This window comes from Talpa europaea (genome assembly GCF_964194135.1).
Source record: "Talpa europaea genome assembly, chromosome: 1".
Lineage (NCBI taxonomy): Eukaryota > Metazoa > Chordata > Mammalia > Eulipotyphla > Talpidae > Talpa > Talpa europaea.
The window spans coordinates 124,808,476-124,830,036 of NC_140073.1; the positions used below are offsets into that span (position 1 = coordinate 124,808,476).

Genomic DNA, 21,561 nt, shown 5'->3' on the forward strand with positions numbered 1-21,561 from the left:
TGAACTAACGTTGCATTATGACATTACATGAATTTGCATTGCTGTACATCATTAAAAATTAGCACATATATATATACACATTAAGTACATCATCAAAACCCTTTTTGTCTTTCACTGAACAATTGACCCCCTTCACCTAATTTACTGAATCCTTCTTCCTTACTGGTAACCACTAATTGGATATTTAATTTTTTAGTGAGGTATATATATTCCTTTGATTTATTTCATGCTTCTGATGCTATTGACTTTGTGTTCTAGGTTTTTTGTTTTGTTTTGTTTTGGTATAGCGTTTTCTTTCAGGATTTAGGGATAATATCCTTATGGACTTTATCATCTCTCATATTAGCTCTCAATGCAAAATGACATGCTTAACAACCACAATGATTTCATCCAGTTTTCTCTGGAACAATTTGTGACTGAACTGGTGAATATGTTATGCCCTGAGGGAATGCTAAATATGGTTAATGTTGAACTTTCTCTCATTTCTGTTTCTCTCTTGTGCACATATGTAAAATAAAATTGCACATAAAAATTGGGCAGCAGAATAGCTTTTCATAAAAATAATCAAGGTAGGCATCTGGTTAAAACGTGCTCGATTGTTTTGTTCAGCTTATTTAGAGTTCAGCATTTTCAGCATTACTGTAAGTAATTCTCTAGTCTTTATAAAGCAAATCCCAGTTTCATTTATCTCTCCAAAAATAACTCATTATAAATAACCCAATGGTGTATATTTCTATTTCTTAATTTTTTTAGTGATCTATTCTCATTTTCACTCTTAATTAAAGTAAGCATTTAAGAAATTCCCATGTTTAGCTCAGTTTTCTTAAATCTGGTAGATCTTATAGTCTGTTGAATTAATTTTAATTTTTATTTTTTATGAATTATATAAATTTAACTGTTGAATAATCAAGCATACTATTGAAACTGGGTATTGGGTTAAATGCTTAGCCATTATCATTATTTTATTGTGCAAGTCTTCACCATCACTTGCTTCCAAATCAGTAACTTCTGGTCAGTGAATGAATTAAAATTCATTAAATACTATCAATTCTTGAGAGTAATGATCCAATGTTATAATTGTTTAGTAATACTTCTTCTAAACTCAAGTCCTTAGCATTTGAAATCATCTTTTCTCTCTCTTTAATTGAATACCTTTCTTAGGATAACTATAAAATGACCCTAAGCATGGCTTGTCATTAACAGTGCCAGATTACCCTGGACAGAGCTACATGTGGGCAAAATTGATTAAACAGTTTAGTAGTAGGAAAATTTAATAATTCAGAGTGGGGCACAGGGGTTCAGATTGTTCAGGTAGGATTCTGATCAAGGTCTGTGAATAGTGGGACAAGTAGGTGTGTGCTAAAAGCAGAACTCAGAAATAAAGCTAGTGGAAGCAGAATAAGTGAGGCAGAGCAGAATCTTAGAATAAAGATGAAATTATTTCCAAGACTTTCTCTTTTTTATTTGTTGATGTAACTGTATTTAAAAACAATTTTCACTGTTGTTTGTAACCCTATACATGATTCAGAAGTACAGGTTTACACCTCTTCAAATGTGTGCTACTATACTGCACCCAGCACCAAAGCACCCACAATACTCCACCAAGTACTGTTTTATAAAGCAGTTCTTCTGATATTACTGAAATATAGAGAAACAAAACTAAGGGTCAGATAAAGACAAGCATAAAACCTAGCCCTTGAAAACCGACTATAGAACTGAAGCATTCGGGGTTAGGCGGGGGGAGAAATGAGGAGGGTGAGAAAAAAGAGGGAAGGAAAAACAATGGAGGACTATAGGTGATTTGGTGCTGGGTGCGCTAAGGTAGGAATACCTGGCAGAGGTATCCTAGTATTACTTCAATTAAAAATATTAAATAAAAATGTAGTTCTATAAAAGAGCTCTAGATTCTTCCATTTTCTCTTTTTAAACATGAAATATTTCAGTCACATAGAGAAGTACAGAGGATAACTTAACAAATACTTATGTACTGATAAGCACATTCAGAAACAATGTTTGGCCATATTTTCTCTAGATATGTTATTTTTTTAAGTAAAGAAAAACACACAGTGCCTTCTCTGAAATATTTATGACTAAAAGGCTGATTCTCACCTGAAAAAAAGCTATAAGATCTAACTATCAGTTTCCAAGAGTGCATGGGATTGTAAAAGAGTGCAAGGCACCATAAGCAAGCATTCAGCCAAATCCAGGATTCTGGGCAGTCTACAGGACACATGACACAGTTTTTCCAACATACCAAATACACATTGATGAAAAAGAAGGAAAGGGAATCTTCTTGGAAGACATAAATAGTAACTGCAACATATGTAATGCATAGAGTTCATTTGGATTTCACCGAAACCTGCAACAATATTACCGCAATTTTAATATGGTCTGTGATAATTTCATTTTTTAAGCGGGTAATAATATCACATTTGTGTGAAAATCTCTGTTAGTAAGAGGTTCATAGAAAATATTTAATAAAATAGGTGTAATTGTCTTTAATCCAGGAAATGATCAAAAACTGGGAGGTTTGGCAGAGAATAGAGATACGATTTGGCAAAATGTTGGTAATCATTGAAGTTAAATAATGTATACATGTCTGTTCACCAGGTTGTTCTCTCTACTTTTGTGTGTTTAATAATGTGCAAAGATTTTTGAAAGATTTTCATTGACAAAAATGATTCTTGAACAAAGTAAGCTGACTTATTCTCACATAAGCGGAAAATGAGGGTACTCATAGTCCCACGTCTTTTCCATATTTGCTATTTTAAGGTATATTTCAGTTAATGTGGGATATTAACTGAAATACTATTCATTTTTCTTTAAATATTTCTCTGGATAATAGTGAAGATAAACAAGCATTCATCTGTATTGACCATTTGGGCTTCTCTTATGTGAATTTTTTATGTTATACTGACAATTTCTACTCACAATTTAGTTTTTATTAATGATATCTAACCACTTCTTTGCATATTTTGTATATGGTGGTATCATTTCAGTCTGTATTTGCCTTTTTACATTTAATGTTGCCATTCTTATATATATTAAATGTAAGCACATTTCCAATATTTTTGAAAAGAAATATATCCCCAAATAGGATTTTTTCTTATTCATTTTCAAATGACTTGTAGGTTTTTTTCCCTCTAGATTTGTTTTCATCCACAGATAGATAATCCATCATCTGATTTACAGAATCATCCATTAGTTCCCTACTGATTTGCAGTATGACCTTTTATGTGTATAAATTGCCAAATCATGTACGTCTGCTTCTAGATACTATTCTATTGGAATATTTGTACATCTCTGTGAAGTTAATATACACTGAATTGCTATCACTTTACCGTAAGCCTTAATATCTGCTTGTACACTTTCCTTGGATAATTTTTCCTTCTTCACCGTTGTCTTGAATACTATTGTCTCTTCTTTCCTATGGGCCTTATAATCAGATCGTCAAATTCCATATAACAACTGCTGGTCAGCTGATTGAATTTATAGATTCATTTGGGAAAATTTGCCACTTGTCGAATATTGAGTCTTTCAATTCTCTGGCAGATATATCTTTTTATTTTAAAGCTTCTTCTTATGACCTTCAGTAAGGATTTATAATTTTCTCCAAAAAGATCATTGCATTTTTCATATTTGTTATAAGAATACCTTATATGTTTTTGTATTTTAAATATTTTTTCAATGTATTATCTTCCTTGTTTATTGTACATGTGCAAGAATATTATAATTCTGAAATCTTTTCATGTCACCATTAATTTTATTAAACTCTCTTGTGACCTCCAAGTTTTTTTTTTAATCATATAAAAACTCACAACTAGAATCATAGGTGTTTCTAGCTTTATTTTTTACTCCCTTTTCCGCACCTTTTTCTTTCCTTACTTTTCTCCTTTTCAGCTACCTCTCTTTTTAAATATTTGTATTATTATTGTCATATTATATCTATATATTATGTATATTACATCTGTATATTTTTTTCCTTATCATAATCTCCTGGTTAGGATTTCTAAACAAGGTAGGAAAGTGGAAATGATAATGAATATGTCATTTCCCCCACCCCCCAGCTGAAAGTAACTGTTCTTATGTTTTAAAAGTAAGTATAAAGTTTAATTTAGTTTACACATTGTTGCTTTTTTGGTAAATATCCTTAACAAATTAGGGAAATCATTGACTATTTGAAATTTTCCAGAAGTCTATATTGGGAATAAGTGAGATTCTCATTAATTTTTTTTAGGAGCAACTGAAATGGTTATCATATTTCTGTTTTTTTATCTATAAATATAGTTTTATATTAATTAGTTCTTACCTGAATCATAATTACCATTAAAACAATCTGTAAATTTTTTATGTCATTATCTTACATAAGGTTTTTGAAATTTTATTTAGATATTATTGATCTTTCCCTTTATATTTTATTTTCTTTTATCTTTCCTTTCTTCATCACTTTACTTTTATTTTTTTATTTTTTTTCTCATTTCTCACTTCCTTCCTCCTCTCATTTTTCTTTCATTGCTGGGTCAATAATTTTATTATTGTATTGTCTTTAAAAATCTCCATTAAAAAATGGTTTGGTTTGTTAGCTCTCAGCAACCCGCTCCTGAGCTCTGAGGAAGCTTGCCTTCTTCTGAGCTACCTGATCTTTCTTCTGGGCAAGAGACATCTTGGGATGGTTCCACCTCTTCTTTTTAACTTCTTTCTTAGGCTTCTTTTCATAGACTGGATTCTCTCATATAGCCGCATGAGCTTTCTTATACATCTCCTCCATCATGTCTGGCGTTACGTTGTTCTTTATATACTGAGAGAATTGGTTTTTATAAGCATCTTCATCTTCTTCCATTAAGTAGCTCATGTAATCTGCAACATTTTGGCCCATGATGTGCTTCCAATGTACTTCAGCACGGAATTCCTTGCTTTTTGAATCATAACCAGGGAATAGACAAGCCTCCATCCACAGCTCCCATCAGGGCCCCAAAAACTTTATTCCCTGTAGTAGTTCTGGCAAGTCCAGCATCCAAATAGCAAGTAAAGTCACCTGGCTGACCATAGATGCTTTCCACATTGTGTTCATCTCCAGTCACCTTTCCATGGCCTTCATAGATCTTGTCCATGCCAAACCTATTGAGAAGCCTGCAGGCCAGCAGCAGGCCAGTACAACATGCTGCAGTATAATTTGTCAGGCCAACCTTCACAGCATACTTGGGGAGTTCATGAGCATAAGCTGCACAAACTATCATATCTCCTATGTGGGCCTAAGCAATCTGACAAATGATATCTCTGTTGGTTACCGGAACTATCATCCTGTATTTGGGTTTGTCATACTTATTTTTATCCTGGATTACCAAACATTTCCAAGCATAGTAATCTGTTTTGCCCTATTGCCTTCTTTGAAATTTCACTTGATATCTCTTGAAGTAGGCCTTATTCTTGACAACTTTTACCAACCCCATTTTGTGCACAGACAGTAGTTGTCCGCGATTTGCCAGAGCAGTGCAGGCCTGACAGCACTTTGGCAGGGAGCAAAGTCCTCTCATTTTTTGTACTATAATTACCGTATATATATATATATATATATATATATATATATAATATCTGTACAAATCCAACAATACCATACTACAGTCATTGCTTTATACAGTCATGTTTTTAATAATGTTGAGAAGAAATGACAACAAATCTATAGAATTTTTATTTTAATCCATGTATATATTATTTACAGTGCTGTTTATTTCTTCCTCTCTATTTCTGTTAAATTTGATGTCTCACCATAAAGGATTTATTTTAGAAATTCTTGTAGAGAGGGTTGGGTGACAACACATTCTCTTATAGACTTCACAAAGGAAAGTTTTATTTAACTTCCACAGCTTTTGGTTTTAAATGTTTTAAATTGTCTTTCTACTTCTTCTGGCCTCCATAATTATGAGGGAAATCAATCTTTATTCTCGCTATTGTTCTGTATGTACATGTTTGGTTATTTTTGTCTTGTTATTTTCAATTTTTCTGTTTGTTTTTTATTCAAGCTTATTGAAAATTTTCCTATATTATAGTTTATTAATTTTTTTACTGTTACTGTTTTAAAATCATATTTGGGAATTATTTTTATCACCTTTCACTCTTTCCTGGAATTCTTACTACTCATATGTTGGTAAGTTGGTGTTGTTCCCCAGGTTTATGAAGCTTTGCTTACTTTTCTTCAGTCTCTCTCTCTTTCCCTACCACCTCTTTTTCTTTCTCTCCGTTTCAAATTGAGTAATTTCTACTGCTTTATTTTTAAATTCATTTTTTTCCTTCTGCCTTCTCAAAGCTGTTATTGGGAATTTTACATTTCATATATTTCCAAATCCAAGGATTTTCAGCTGATGCTTTAAAAAAAATAATTTCATTTTCAATCTCTTTTTTATGTGATCTATTCATTGCATCACAGTTGTCATGCTATCTTTTCTTTATGTAAGCCTCATTATAATGTCTACCTATAGATCATAGCTGCCTTAGAATTTTGCATATTGGGATATTCAGAAAAACTTTCTAGTAGTGTTTTTTTTTCCTGAGTTTTGGTCACATTTTGTTATTTCTTTGTAAATTTCCTGATTTTTAGATAAATACAGGATATATTTGATAATATAATAAAAACAAAGGATTTGGCTTTATGTGCCCCCCTCAACCTGGATTTTTGTTTTGTATGCCTATAAACTTTCCTGGTATAAATCTGTGAAGTGCAGCTCCCCACTAATGCATGACCCTTGATTTCTGCTAAATTTTTTTTTTTTTTTACAGTTTTTTTTTGTTTTAAAATCTTAGTTCCTGAATCAGCAGGAATAGTCAGAGTTTGTGTTCAAATATGCTGGTTACTTCTGCACATGTGGAAAGCGTCCGGTGGATCCTTGGTATGTGAAGGGTTTATTGAGCTCTCTCTGGCTTTCTGTGGTTGTCTCACTTGCACAGAACTCTTGTTAAATTCCCGGAACTCAAGTTTTCTGTCCCCTTGCTGTTGGCTTCCAAATGAAATCAGCACTTCAGCTGACAACACTTCAAATCAAGTGCATCTTATCCAACAGCAGTAAAGCTGCTTGTTTTCATGGCTTGCCATGCCTTGGTGGAAGTTCCAGGATGACAAAAGTCAGGCTGCAGGTAGGGGGAAAGGAAAGAAACTACGGCAAGAATGTGACACACTTGCTTGTTCTTTGTTGAACAAAGAACAAAGCTCATTAATAAATGTATTTTTGTCAAATTTCAAAGTGCATATGACAATGTTGACTTTGAATATTTTGTTCTTTTGGAAGTAGCATTAGAGTAACTTTTTAGCAAGTGGATTTGCCAACCTCCTTATTCCAAAATGCCCAAAGTCAGATTGCTATATAACTTTTTTATGCTTTATTATTTATAGAGCAACCTAATTGCCAAGTTATTATATTGTTTGAATTCATTCAAGTTTCAAACTCCTCTGAGGTCTGACTACTTCTCTTTCTGAGCCCTTTGTCATAATTCCCTAAACAGGATATTTTTCTGTCTCCTAAATTGTTTATGTTTCTAATGTGAATTTGACCTAGATCTTGTCTTTTTTGGCCAAGTCACACTCTTCTTTTAGGGAAATCAACTCTGGTACATTGATTTATAAGTTTTTAGCAGATAGGAGATTTTGCTCAATAAATTTTTAAATTTCTTCCACCATGTTAACACATTCATAATTTCCATGTACCTTTGTCACATTGTCTCATGTATTTAGTTTGGTCTTTCATTTTATATACAAATTTACAGTGAACAAATATGGTCTTAGTTGTTGGTGACATAAATTCTTTGAGCTTCCTGGAAAAGATTCCCTGTCTTTTTTTTTTTTTTTGGATTCCTATATTGATACTAACATATAGTTTATGATATTTCAGTCTCCAGTTCTGTATTACAATGGTTTTTCTTCTCATGAACAAATGATTTCTATGTAAAATTTCAGGTAGTAATAGCTTCACAAGAGAGTATCTCAGAGATTATTAAGTAATAAGTGACAAAGAAAATGATTGTAAGGTTCCTGGGTGACAATAAATATCAGTTACTGCTTCTCCTCAATGCTAGTTTCAATGATTTGGAGGAATAATAGGAAGAGAGCAGTAGCTATTACTCCTTGACTACTTACTATATGCCAAATGCTATGTTTTACCTGCATTATTTTATTTGAATTATATAATATAGTCCTTATAATAAAACTCCTGAAGTAGGTACTGTTAATATTCATATTTTTAAAGTTAAGAAATTAAAGCATAGGACATAGCTTTGAAACCTTACTAACAAGATCAGTATGGTATGGTTATTCACTAATCAGAACAGATACAGGCTCCATACCAGCAGGAAGGATCTCTCAATGCATTGAGAATCTAGTGTTGTTAAGGGGGAATGTGAAAAAAATAGAAGTGTGAATCAGTATTACATTAAGCTTAAAATTGTAAATATTTCAAGTAATAACAGCCTAAATAAGAAATTAATTTCATTCACACAACAATAAATCAAACATTGACATTAGATTTATGTATAAAGATTATGCTTTTTTCACCTTATGGCATTGCTTGGGATTTTTGTCTTTATGATATGATATAAACTATAAAGTATAGGTACAGTTATTTTAGGTTAAAAGAGGTTTAAAAACATTATAATCAAATACCATGAGTAATTGTTGTTTGGACCCTAATTCCAAATGGCACTTTTTGAGAGGATCAGGAAAATTTGAATTGACCTTAATTATATATTATTACAAAATATTGTTGATTTTTGTGGGTTCTGGTAATGACACCATGATTTTGCAAAGAAAATGTTCTTACTTTTGAAAGATGCCTATGGGAATATTTAAGGGTGATATGATATGGGCAAATATGTGTTTTAAGTAGAGAACAGGGATAAAGGAAGAATATAGAAGAAATATAGAAAAAGAGCATGGATCAATTCACATCCAGTCCCTCACTGGTCTCTATAAGAAGAAGGAAGACATAACATCATCATATATTCACTGATATACTCTATGCTAGTTCACCACACCCAGAAAGCAAAAGTAGTCATAGCAATTGTGGTTGTATATATATATTTTTCTTTCTATTTCAAATGTATTTACCTAATTGAAATCATTTTTTATGTGAGCAGAGAACTATGCACCAGTTTCCAATCCCAGAGGAGAATGCTAAATAATTTTATCCATTGCTTATTGGCATTGAAATCATCAAGGAGACCACAAGGATACCAAGCTCTGTATGGAACAAGGCTTTGTTTACTTAGGAAAGAGATAGAGCAAGATCAACCTCAAAGGTGGGTGCTGGTCCCCCATGACCAGTGGATGCCAGGGGTTGAGCAAAGGCAACCACAGAGCACCGTGTGCTACAGTCCATGGGTCCTGTCCCTGCCCTCTGGAAGATAGATATACAGAACAGTGAGGTTGCCCAGGTGCCATGTGATGCACGCTCTTGAAACAGAGACAAAATCGTACTTGCTGAGAATATAAAAAAAGCAAAAAGACATTCCCACAAAAGATGATACTATATCTTATTACAGTTGTGTTCCAGGCCCAATGTCCATTTTTGTGTAACTGAGTAGCTAAAATATTTATGCAACTTGAATTATCTATGGATGGATGATAGATGAATGGATAAGTAAGATGTGTGTTTGTGTGTAAGAATGTATGTAAAATAGGATACTACTTAGCTAGAACAAAATAATGAAATCTTGTCATTTGCGACAAATGTATGGGCATTTAAGGTGTTTTGAATACTTTATTCTATTCTCTCCTTGCCTGAAGTGTTTCCTCAGAGAAGTCTCATGTAAACCTGTTGGGATTATCTCTAAAAGTTACATGCTTTTCTTTCCCCCCACAACCACTCTTGGTAACTTCACGACTATTTATTGGTATAGGTCTCACAACATTTATATAACCAGATGTTCTTTTAGCTTCATGATATTGTATATTTAGTTCCATCCTCAGGTTTGAGACATTTTCCTCTATTATTTGCTTAAATTCTCTGTTCCCTTCTCAATCTCTCTTCCCATCTGGGATACCCATTATCTTTAAGCTGTCTTTCCTAATGGAGGTGAATAGCTCTCAAAGTGTATCTCCAATTTTTTCTTGATTTTTTTTTCCCTTTCTTCTTACACCTGGGTCCTCTGTACATTATTATCTTTAAGGTCTGATTATAGATATGTAAATATATGATAAAGCTTTCTTTTTGTTTGGATATTTCCTGTTTATATTTCAATAATATTAACTGGCACAGATTCAGGGAGATAAAATGTTTTATTTCCAAAGTTGTTTTATTGTTTTTTGGATATAGTATTGGCCTATATTTCTACATAAGCTTCAGAAGAACAGCTTTACACCTTGATAAGTGTATATACCGCACTGCATCTACCACAAAAATTCTAATGTCATTCATGATTATTAGACTTATTCCTCTATCCTAAAATATTTATTAAATGTATTTGGTCATTTCTTATTAATACCAGTTTATATCTCTGAAGTTTGAAGTTTTCACAAAATAGTCTTATCTTTTCAAGCCCTTGGGGATTATTCTGCCATTTATATTTTTAGTCCTGTGCAAACATAGACTTTCTACATTTATTGATTTTTCTGAAATATTATCTTTATGCCAAATAACAAAAATTACATTCATTACTGAAAATACACTTACAACCATATATGTATCACTGAATTGTTTTATTTCTAAATTTGATTTAAAATGCATTAATATATGAAATAAAATGGGGGAAATGTTAAAAAAAATACAAGAAAATACATTATACCCAATTGTTTTATATTCCTTTTCCCATTGTTCTCTTTCCCCAAAATTAAAGTGAGGTATTGCCTCCTTACGTAGAGCTAAGGTGAAAAGAACTCCAATTATTCAGTTGGGCCATACTTTAATTGTAATTTAATAGTCAAAAGTTTATTTGAAGAGGATGAATAATAAGCAAGAATAATGTGATCTTGTTTTTATCTGGGCATAAGAGCAAGAATGAAAGAGATGATTTTTAAATAACAAATATACCAGATGTCCAGTTATGTTAGATTGTGAAAAATAATTCGGACAGTATAGTGCTTGTTTAAAATCTTTAAGAATATATTTAGATAGAATGCCAAAGAGCTATTATGTCCTCTTTTGACGCTTTTCTGAATTTTGATACTCTTTACTCTGCAGCATCCAGCAGAGGGTTTTATGTAAAAAGGGACTCTAATGAATGTATGTGGAGAGAATGAATAAAAACACTTTATTGGTGACAATATAACTTAGGTCATGTTTCTTTCCCGCCCACCCCCACTCTCTGAGAATGTTGCCAGAGGCAATTCAATTTGTGTTTTATCTGAGGTGATGCACTGTTATACATCCATTCTGGATGGCAAGGGAGCAGCAAAGGGGGTTACTGAGGCAGAATCATACTAATCAAGTTTCTGTTTCTGTTCTGCCTAAAGGGAAAGATGACACCTGCTTGTGTAGCTTCAAAGTGTTGAAATTCTTTCTGCTTTCATGTGGTTACTATGCATATTCTCTGGTGGATTAAATGAGGGGAATGCATTATAGTTTTAAACTTTGATGCACCATTAAGATGAATATGCACCTAATGAGCTGAAAAATTACCAATGCTGCTTCCTCCTACCCCTCCCTTTGCCCAACTATCATGGGAAACTAGCTAATCAGGTTGGGAGTTTGTCTTTTATATTCTTAAACCACTAGCTATAAAATTTGGCCAAGGACCCTATTCAAACACATGTTTATTATATTAACAATATAAACAATATGTGATGTTTCAATTAGTAGGGAAGAAAGAATTGTTTGTCTTTTAATAATGAATACAGTAGCCTTATGCATTTTGGACATAAACATGATCTAAACACAAACCCAGTGGCTATTATTCATAGTCCAATTTACTTAGTACAGTTAGTAATGTTGTAATTCTAGTAACTATGATTAGATATACACCTCATCAAAGCATAGAGCATATTTTGAAATATAAGCAGATTTGTCACCTCAGCAACACCTGAGGTTTATTTAAAAGAAATAATTGTAATACAGCAATTTAGGGCAGTCTGAATTTAAAATATATCCTTGCTGCTTAGGTCAGATGGTATAAGAATGAAACAATTTCAGGGGACAATTCCAGGAGCTAAAGCCAATTATATTTCAGTCTCATTCACAGACATCCCTACATGCCAAGTAGAGTGTGGCATAGTTGTATTCACACTATGATCTATGAGCATGGGTAGGAAGCTCAATTTTCTTTCGAGGGAAATTTAACAAACGGTTGACACAGCAAAGCACAGTTAGACAAGAAGAAATAAAAAATCTAATAAATAGGATGCAAATATTTTTTTAAACATGGTATTTTATAATGTGTAACTCAAGCAAAAGTTTTTCTTTGGTGTAAAGGAATTATTACAGGAAACACGATGCTAATACTAATCCCTAGCAAAATTTTGTTCCTACAAGATCCCTTGCTTTAAGTCAGTTTCATTGTTCTCATTGGCTGACTTTTGAAATAGTTTCAGCAACAGTAAATATAATTATGTTTAGTTAGGTAATGCACTATTAACTTGGATAAGGCCTGTGTTAAAAAATGATAAAGCTGAAAAAATTTGTGTCCTTAATCAAACATCTAGTTTTTTTCTAATTCAAGAATTTAATTCACTGATCTCAAAGAGATGAAGTAAAAGCATTAGTTTTAAAATAAGTATTTAAGTTCCCTTATATATCATAGCAAAAAACAAATTATTAATTCAAGGCTAAGAGTTCATACACCTTTTAGAAAAAAGTACTAGTAAGAGGAATGTTTTTGCTAATATATACACATGCAGATGTGTATAGTGTTACAAAGACACAAAAAGTAGTATACCATGTTCAAACACTTTGGAATTAATATTTTACAAGGTTTTTGAGTAATTCACAACAGGTAGTATTTCAGAGTATAATTATACAATAAATAAGATGAGACTAAACTATACATTGCTAGTTAGAATTAATGAATGAATTGGAATATATCAGTTTCCTAAAGCCAGATTTTCATGATAATGCTTGGTGTATGTATTTCAGATCATTAAAAGTTAATACAGATATTTATTTAACCTACTTCAGTATTTTCTGGATTTATCAAATTAAAGTAAATCTCAATATAGCTTCAATTCAAATATGTTTCCCATTTTTATAACTCTGGAGCATCCATTCTTGTAAAGTATTTCAAATATAATGGGAAATTAGTCTCACTTTCTAAATTTATACAGTATTAATTGTCCAGCAATACAATAACCCAGTGATCTTTTATTACATAAAGACTTTCATTGTTTTACTGCTTCCTGGACAAATTTTTATTTTTTATGCCCTGATTTCTGGAATCATAAAATGTGGAGAATTTTTTCTTTTTAGCAACAATTGTGACTCATCAACCAGTTAGACACTATTTTAGTTGTCATTAAGTTCAAAACAAATAAATCAGAAAGTAACTTAAAATATCTTTATAGGAATTTTTTTTAGAATTTTCCTTTCATTTGTCTTTAGTTGTAACTAAATTTTTATAACGATAAGCTAAATCTGTAAAAATTCAAATTTGCAGAAAATATTATTTTTGAGACTTAAAGCATACACTGTACTTTAAAAAATGTCTAGAAACCTGTTTAACTTTGCTTTTATGTTCAACATGTGGCACATCTTGAATATTTGTTTGCAATCTTTGTTTTCAAATTCCCTTTTGTGATCACATACTATATATTTGGCAGAAAATGTAGATAGGTGTAGACATGAAGACATACTAACAGAAATAAGAACATATTCAAAAGAGCTTTTGACAAATTTACAGATGATAGATCCATATGAATTATTAAGATACAGTGATTAATGTTGTAAGAGAGTGGTGACCCTCTTCTGGAAAACACTTTTCAGTGTACGTGAATGCAGTTGTTTACATTTATTTTCAAATCATAAAGAATGTTTTCTCTAGAAATTATTGCCTTCAAAGTTTAGCTGGAGTAAATAATACCCACATTACTGTATATTCCTTGTCATTAGCTCCTGTTTTATTGACTTCCCATCCTTGTCTTATATGAAAAAATTTTAACCTTTATATCACCATTTGAAGAGTGCAGCATTGCTATCGATTCAGAAAGTCCATTTGAAAGGAGGAAATGCCAATCTTGCCATAGCCATTTTAAGATAAAGTTGTGAAAGCCATTATGATATGTGTGAAAGATTTTAGAAAGCGTAACTGTATACCAGTATGCCCGTGCTTGTCAGCGTAGTGCTTCACATTGCCAAATACAATTGATTTAGGAGGACATAAAACCCTCTTATATGCCATTATCATGTGTCATATTTCAGTAATTATTTTTATTTACTTAAATACTGTTGTGTCAGGCAACACCACACTGATAAAGAAACAGGAGTCGTGGAACAGGCTGCACAATGCAGGATGCTGCTTGAGAGCAAGATCCTGGCCATTTTTATTGATAGAATAATCATATAGCATCAGCTACAAGGGTTAGGAGGACAAGGAGAAAGGATGGGTGAAACTAAAGAATGTTATCTAGGGCTTAGGGGTACATGAGTCTGCTGACCATGTTATCAGCTTGATGACCATGGTCCTAATCTTATCAACAAGGCATTCCACTGATCAGTTTCTGGGGTCCCTTGTCATATATTGGTTCTCCTCCCCCCCCCACAACACCTCTTCCCCAGCATTCCTGGTCATATCTTCTGATGTATGAGATGGGAGTAAGTTTATGCATCTGTCATCAGTCCCCCTGGCATTCCTGGTCATACCTCTTGATGCACACCCTTCCCAAAGTGATCAAGCTTTCTGCTCTTGACTGATTTGAAAGGAACCTTGTAAGGTTGATTCCTATGACTGATTGTTTCTGAAGGGCAGTTCTGACTTTGTATAGGAAGGCAGAACTGCAGGTAACCATAATAGCAGCCAAACAGGTCTCTTACGTTTCGCAGACCCACGAAACACCAGTGAGTACAAAATAAGCGGTGGCCCTTCCTACATTGTCTCACTGATAAATATATTAGTAAAACAAATATGGCCAATAAACAATTCCCACAAACTCTTAAGCATGGGAACACTTACCTATATTGTATTTTATACCAGGAAAAAAATCACTGAAGTCTTTAGTGCTTCATTTTGTAAGAAGTATAAAAAAAGGAATTAGAAGTAAAAGATTTTCTTATTCTGTATCAGAGGAAACAAGAACAGAACAAAACTAATGGATTTGATCAAAATGAAAATGTGGCAGCAGGCAGAGTACAGCAACAAGGCCACCATGCCCCACTGCTTGAGCGACAGGACCATAGCAACCAAAATACCAATTCTCTCTCCATTTTGAATTTTACCTACCTTTGATTTAGTGTGTGTGTGTGTTTCTTTGTGTGCATGTGTCTAAACTATAAGAGGTCTGAAATGTATGCACAGAAATCACTGAATAATGTGAAGAGTTAAATGAAAACAGGGAACATCGACTAGTAATGTCATAAACTCTGCTTATTATTATTTGTATAACTCTGCAATTTATATGTTTTTCAATATGGTGGAAGAACCCTCAACAAATTCTTCACAGTCATGCTCAATACCACAAGTGGCACTGATTCTTTCTATAGTGTGATTCAGTTAAAAAAATATGTCCACATAAGTTGGAATCCACAATTTTTTCTAGCCCTGTGTGAAAAGTGAGTTCAATCACAGGCAGAACCTCACACATCCAAGTAAATTTGTAATGATTTGACTAAGTGCTGACGTGAAAGGAGCCTTCAGTGACCACCAGTGTTCTTTTTTCCCCAATGGCTCTCTACAAATCATCTCATGTACCACAGCACAAGGCTAGAAGCTAAAAAAATAAATACACCAGTAATTTCTTTTTGACAATGATTTGACACCCGGCTGATGGGAGTAGCTAACAGTATGACCTCCAGACTGTTAGCTCTGCTAAAAGAGATTCACTTGAAACACCCATGGGGTTATGGATTTCTGCTAATAGCAGCAATAGAATGGATGATAAAATTATGGCAGGGTAGAAATGCTTTCTCAATTAATTTCCCATCATGTTAAGGCCATTATCATTGGATGTCATCTAGCGAAATGGGGGGAAACTCTCTAGTACCTTTGAAATTTCCTCTTACTTAGAATAATGTATAATAGCAGATAATAGCAAACCAGGCTCTTAGAACTGTTTACCTTTGAATAAAACTTTTATAGTATTGATCGACAAGCACTGATAACTGAATTTGGGCTAAAAGTTATGCTGTGGGAAAGGATAGAAATGTGCACTTGTAGATGGGAGAGACTAGCATGAATATAAAAAAATATCCAATGTGTGATAAGGTAACATTCTTCTATAGAGATGGGATCCTGTATTTCCAAATCACATAAGGTAATGTTACCTTAATAAAATATAATCATAATTAAAACTAAAATGATAAATTACTCACCAAAAGAAGACATAGAAATATAGGGCAACAGTGTATTGCAGATGGTTTTTTATGACTCTAGGACAGTTCCTATTTAGACTGTTGGCTATAGATGAATAAATGTAGACAGAAAATGAATATTCTTTAATATTAGGTCATCTTCATTTAAGGCAAAGTGGGTGTGTCAGCAGTATTACTCAGCTCAATACTTTAGTCCCGTGACTATTTATTAAGTAGTTCAAATATATAATTATGTGGCAAATGAGAACAATTGCAGACAACATGAGGTGTTACTTTATATGCATAAAGATGTAAAGGGAGGGTCTCCCTGGTGGCACAAGGGGTTAAGTACTGCACTATGAAACAATCTGCAACCTCTGCAGCACAAGTTTGATACCCAGCTGGCCAGGGAGCAATCCACATGGTGAGGCAGACCTGTCCTTTCTTGCCTGCTGTTCCCCTTAGCAGTGTATTTTCAGTCAGACTGTTTTGTTCCCCACTCTGTCTCTGGTGAATCATCTCATCCCTAGCATTCTTGTTTTGTACCCCGGCTCTTGTATGCATAAATAAATAAATCTTTAAAAAAAAGATGTAAAGGGAGGCTGATTCCTTAATCAGGAACTAAACTAAAGTAAACTAAAGTAAGGCTTTAATTATACATTGTTTTATCAAAGTGTTAAGATGTTTAACAAAAATGGAGTTCATTAAAATCTGAATTATAGATTAATTCTCTGCCATCAGCATTGCTTTTTTGTTATTGCATGTTTATGTAAGGTTGTGTTATTGTTTATTAGCTAACAAAATTACATGTGTTTATATGTTTTAAATGCCCAAAATAGTTTAAAATATCCTAGTCAATGTGATTCAACAACGCCACTTTGAATGGGATATATGCATCCCGATGTTTTTTCCAACAGCCAAGTTATGGAGACAGTCTAAGTGTCCAACCACAAATGAGTGTATACATATACATAGATACAAGAGAATACTACTCAGTGATTAATAAAAGTGAAATCTTGCCATTTGTAACAACATGGATGAAACTGAAGGGGAATGAGCTAAATGAAATAAGTCAGAAGAAAAACAAATACCAAATGATGTCATTCATATGTGGAATATAAAGATAAAGGAACACACAGAAATAAACTAAAACAACCTCTAGAAATCTGACTGCAGAAGTGAGACTATTAGAAGGGAGGGTGAAGTTGGGAAAAATAAGGAGAAAGGCTCAAAGAGGACTATGGTGGAGAATTATTGGTTCTTTGGTGTGAGTGTTGTGTGATAAATCTGAAAAAATATGTACCGGTACCACTAAATCATATGCAGTGTTGTAAACAAATGCTATTTCAATAAAGATGATACAATTAAACAAATATATTTCTTTTTTTTTAAGAACTTTCCTTGTGGTTTCATGTGTATTTTTTCAGTCACTGTGGCAGGGTTACAAATAACTCAGAATATATACTCATGTGCATGGAAGATGCATGACATTTCTAAAAGCCTTCATCCTCATAAGGTACCAGATTAACTTGCTAAAGTTTCTGTCTCTTAAGGTTTAAACAATGTCCTTTTAGTTAAGAAATCAGATTATTCAAAGTTCAGTTTCCTAAGGGGCTTGTATAAATTGTGCATTTTGTTTTTTTATTTTTATTTTTAAGTATAAACTATTATTTAAAGTTTTATTTATTTTTTATAATCTTTTTTATTTTATTTTATTTTACACCATTGTTCATTTTTAAACAATGTTTGCTTCCTACCACCCACTCAGGTGTAGTACCCGTTACAGTTTTCTTCACCAATGCACCTGTACACCATTACCTCAGTCCCCTGTCCTCCTCCCTCCCTCCCTCTGATCCCTCTCCCTCCTCCTCTCCTGCAGGATGTCTCTGATTTATAACTGTCCGTTTTTGCTTTGTTGCGTTTTGTTTGGTTCCCCTCTATTCCTGCTATAAGTGAAACCATGCGATTTTTTTCTTTTTCCTTCTGGCTTATTTCACTGAGCATAATTCCTTCTAGTTCCTTGCACATTGCTGCAAATGGCATGGATTTATCTTTTTGATTGCTGAGTAATATTCCATCGTGTACATGTACCACATCTTCTTGATCCAGTCATCTGTTTTTGGGCATTTGGGTTGTTTCCAGTTTTTACCTATTGTAAATAGTGCTGCAATAAACAGAGGGGTACAGGTGTTCTTTTGAATCAGTGTTTTTGTGTCCTTTGGGTAGATCCTTAGTAGTGGAATTTCCGGGTCATGTGGTAGCTTCATTTTTAGTAGACTGAGGAACTTCCAGACAGCTTTCCATAGTGATTGGACCAGTTTGCACTCCGACCAGCAATGTAGGAGAGTTCCTTTTTCACCACATCCTTGCCAACATTTAAACAAATATATTTCTATATGTTAAAGTTTCATTTGAAATTCAAGAAAATGTTATGCCAAATGAGAATTTTATTAAAAAGAAAAAGGAGAATAAGAAAAGCTCTAATGTGATTTTGAAATCAGGAAAATAAATGGTTCAAAGAATTGTTTCAAATCATTTAATTAAACTTTTAACAGTATAACATTCATCTAATGCAAACAGTCTGATAACTTTATTCTTTATATTGGACTATTTCACATATTTAGAATTTCTTTAGGTTGCTGAAAAGATTATTATAAAATCTCATAACATTCTCTAAGTGAGAACAACTATAATGCTAATTGGTATTTCTACATATGTGTAACTTGACTCTAGTAATTAATATAGATACACAACTGATTAATTTGTATACAGCATCTCACTTAATTCTTAATTGATGCTGTTATTTTAACATATTTAACAAATTCATATACTACTGCATTTTCCGTTTTTTTAAATGATTATTTTTGTTTATGCCAAAATGTTTGGTACTAAAAGAGAATTTGTAGATAATCTAATCTTACCGTGTTGATCAGAACTCTACATCTCAAAGAAAGGACTGTTAATTCACCTTTTTCTCAAGTTTATTATTACAGAATAGAGACTAAATCCTGATAGTTAGATGATGTTTCAATTGAACTGTTGAACTGTCCCTATACTATTGAAACCAATATAGTCTACAGTTAAACATAGTCAACATGTCTACAGTTAAAATCTGTTTTTTGTATTTAAACATTTACATTAAAGATGTATCATATAATATAATACATTTAACTCCTATTTTTATACAATTAATTAGTTAATTATTTTAATTATGTCATCATTTTTTATCATATACACACCATACCTTTTCAAAGACTGTTTAAATTTTTTCTACACATGGTCTAAGGATATAAAGTCCAAAAAGACAGATTCCTTGAAAAATGTGTACATTGAGAACTCTACTGTTAATTTCAACTTAATAATATTTAAGGCAATACTGCAGAGAATTCAGAAAGAAGTAACAAGAAAAGTTCATATTGGTTACAGATTAAATTTTTTTATAACACAAATAATAGCTCAGAGATTGTACAAGAACACTAAATATAATTTACTGAAATAATGAGAAAACACTACTATTTAATAAAAATCCAGAGAATATGGCCTTAGGTATTTGTGTGTGTGTGTGTGTGTGTGTTTGTGTTCCCTCTGGTGCTATGTCCTTATAATCCAAAGACAGAGAGGTAAAATGACAATAATTAAGACTGCAAGCACCAAAATCAGATGACAATATGTTTGGATCCTAGATTTGTTATTTGGTAATTACGAAACATTAACCAAACAGTGCAATCTCTCTCAATCTTAGTTAAGCTATCTGTAAAATTGCAAACAATAAGTCTTAATGTGATCCTTCTATTAATGTTCAACAAATTATCATCCTCTCCCCATTCACTCTGGAGTAATGTATATCCTTGACCGACTAACTCTCGGCTTGTCTAGGTGACTTGCTAAGGTTATGAAATGTGACAAGACATAACGCATGGAGGCCTTAAATATGACTTGCATAGCTAGGATTGCTGTCTTTGCTTCTAGGATCCACAGCAAGAACATAACTAAGATTTCTTTTTGGAGCACAGAAGATGGAAAAACATTTTGAAAATACTTGGACAAAGTTGGGGAAGAAGCAAGGTTTAAAAACAAGAGGAATATGAGGGTAGAAATCAATTATTGTACAAAAATGAACAATAATGTAAAAATAATAAATTAATTAAACAAGAGTCATAGTAATATGTGCTGAGGTACAGTAAATACCTTACATGCTTTTGCTTAGGGCTATCCATTTGGAACATTTTTTTTTTTGTCTCCATGTTACATTGCATTTGACTTTTACTAACTATTCTAATTCTTTCTTAACATACTTTTCTATAGATGACTTTTGGACCATGAGGAAAAAAAAATTGGTTTTGAACACTCTTTTTTCCTGAGGGATTACTTGCTTTTCTTTTAAGAGGGATCAAACGCCATCTTATGAGCATATTACCAGTGATCTCAATATGATTTCTCACCCAATATTCTCTAATATTTTATTTCTGAATCTCTTATCAATTTTATTTAATTTTCTTCTCTTTGTATTAATTCATGACTGAGTCTGTTCAGTGAAGCACAACTATCATATGCAGTAAACACTTGTCATTTTCTTCCTGCTGTTTACTTCCGAGGAGTAATTAATTTACTGAAGCTCTGACACATATAGACTATTTTGGTTAAAAAAATCAATTAAAATCCTTTTATGTAAAAAGTAACCTTTAGCTATTGTTATGTATCCATCGTGTTCAAATATTAACAGGAAGATGGTAACAAATTTATGTAGGCATAATTGAGCAAGAGCTAGAAAGGAAATAATACTTTTTAAATATTTTATTTTTGCTTTTTAAATATTGACCCTTAACTCTATTTTACTTCATTTTAGTTAAGACCTCAATTTATATAAGTGAACATTTTTCTTTCTATCAGTTATATGATTCCATATTTTGTTGATTAAAAAGTGGCAAACTCCAGAAAAAATATTTAGAAGAAAACTGTTCATATCCCATATAAATTATGCTGTCAAATTATGACCAGTATTTTATATACATATAAAGTCATGATAATAGATATTGGAAAAAATTACAGTAAAATATATACATACTTTTTGTTTTTGTAATAGTTTAATATATAAAATAAAGATATTTAATACACACAATATGTTTAATTTATTAAATTTTTCACATTG

The 21,561-nt window shown here is 32.5% G+C and overlaps 1 pseudogene across 1 annotated transcript; it reads right to left on the minus strand.

The window, feature by feature from the left end:
- Positions 1 to 4,579: 4,579 nt before the first annotated feature.
- On the minus strand, positions 4,580 to 5,450 carry LOC311174344 (large ribosomal subunit protein uL18-like; annotated as a pseudogene). The gene has a single exon. The product of its transcript is annotated as a large ribosomal subunit protein uL18-like (transcript).
- Between the last annotated feature and the right edge of the window lie 16,111 nt (positions 5,451 to 21,561).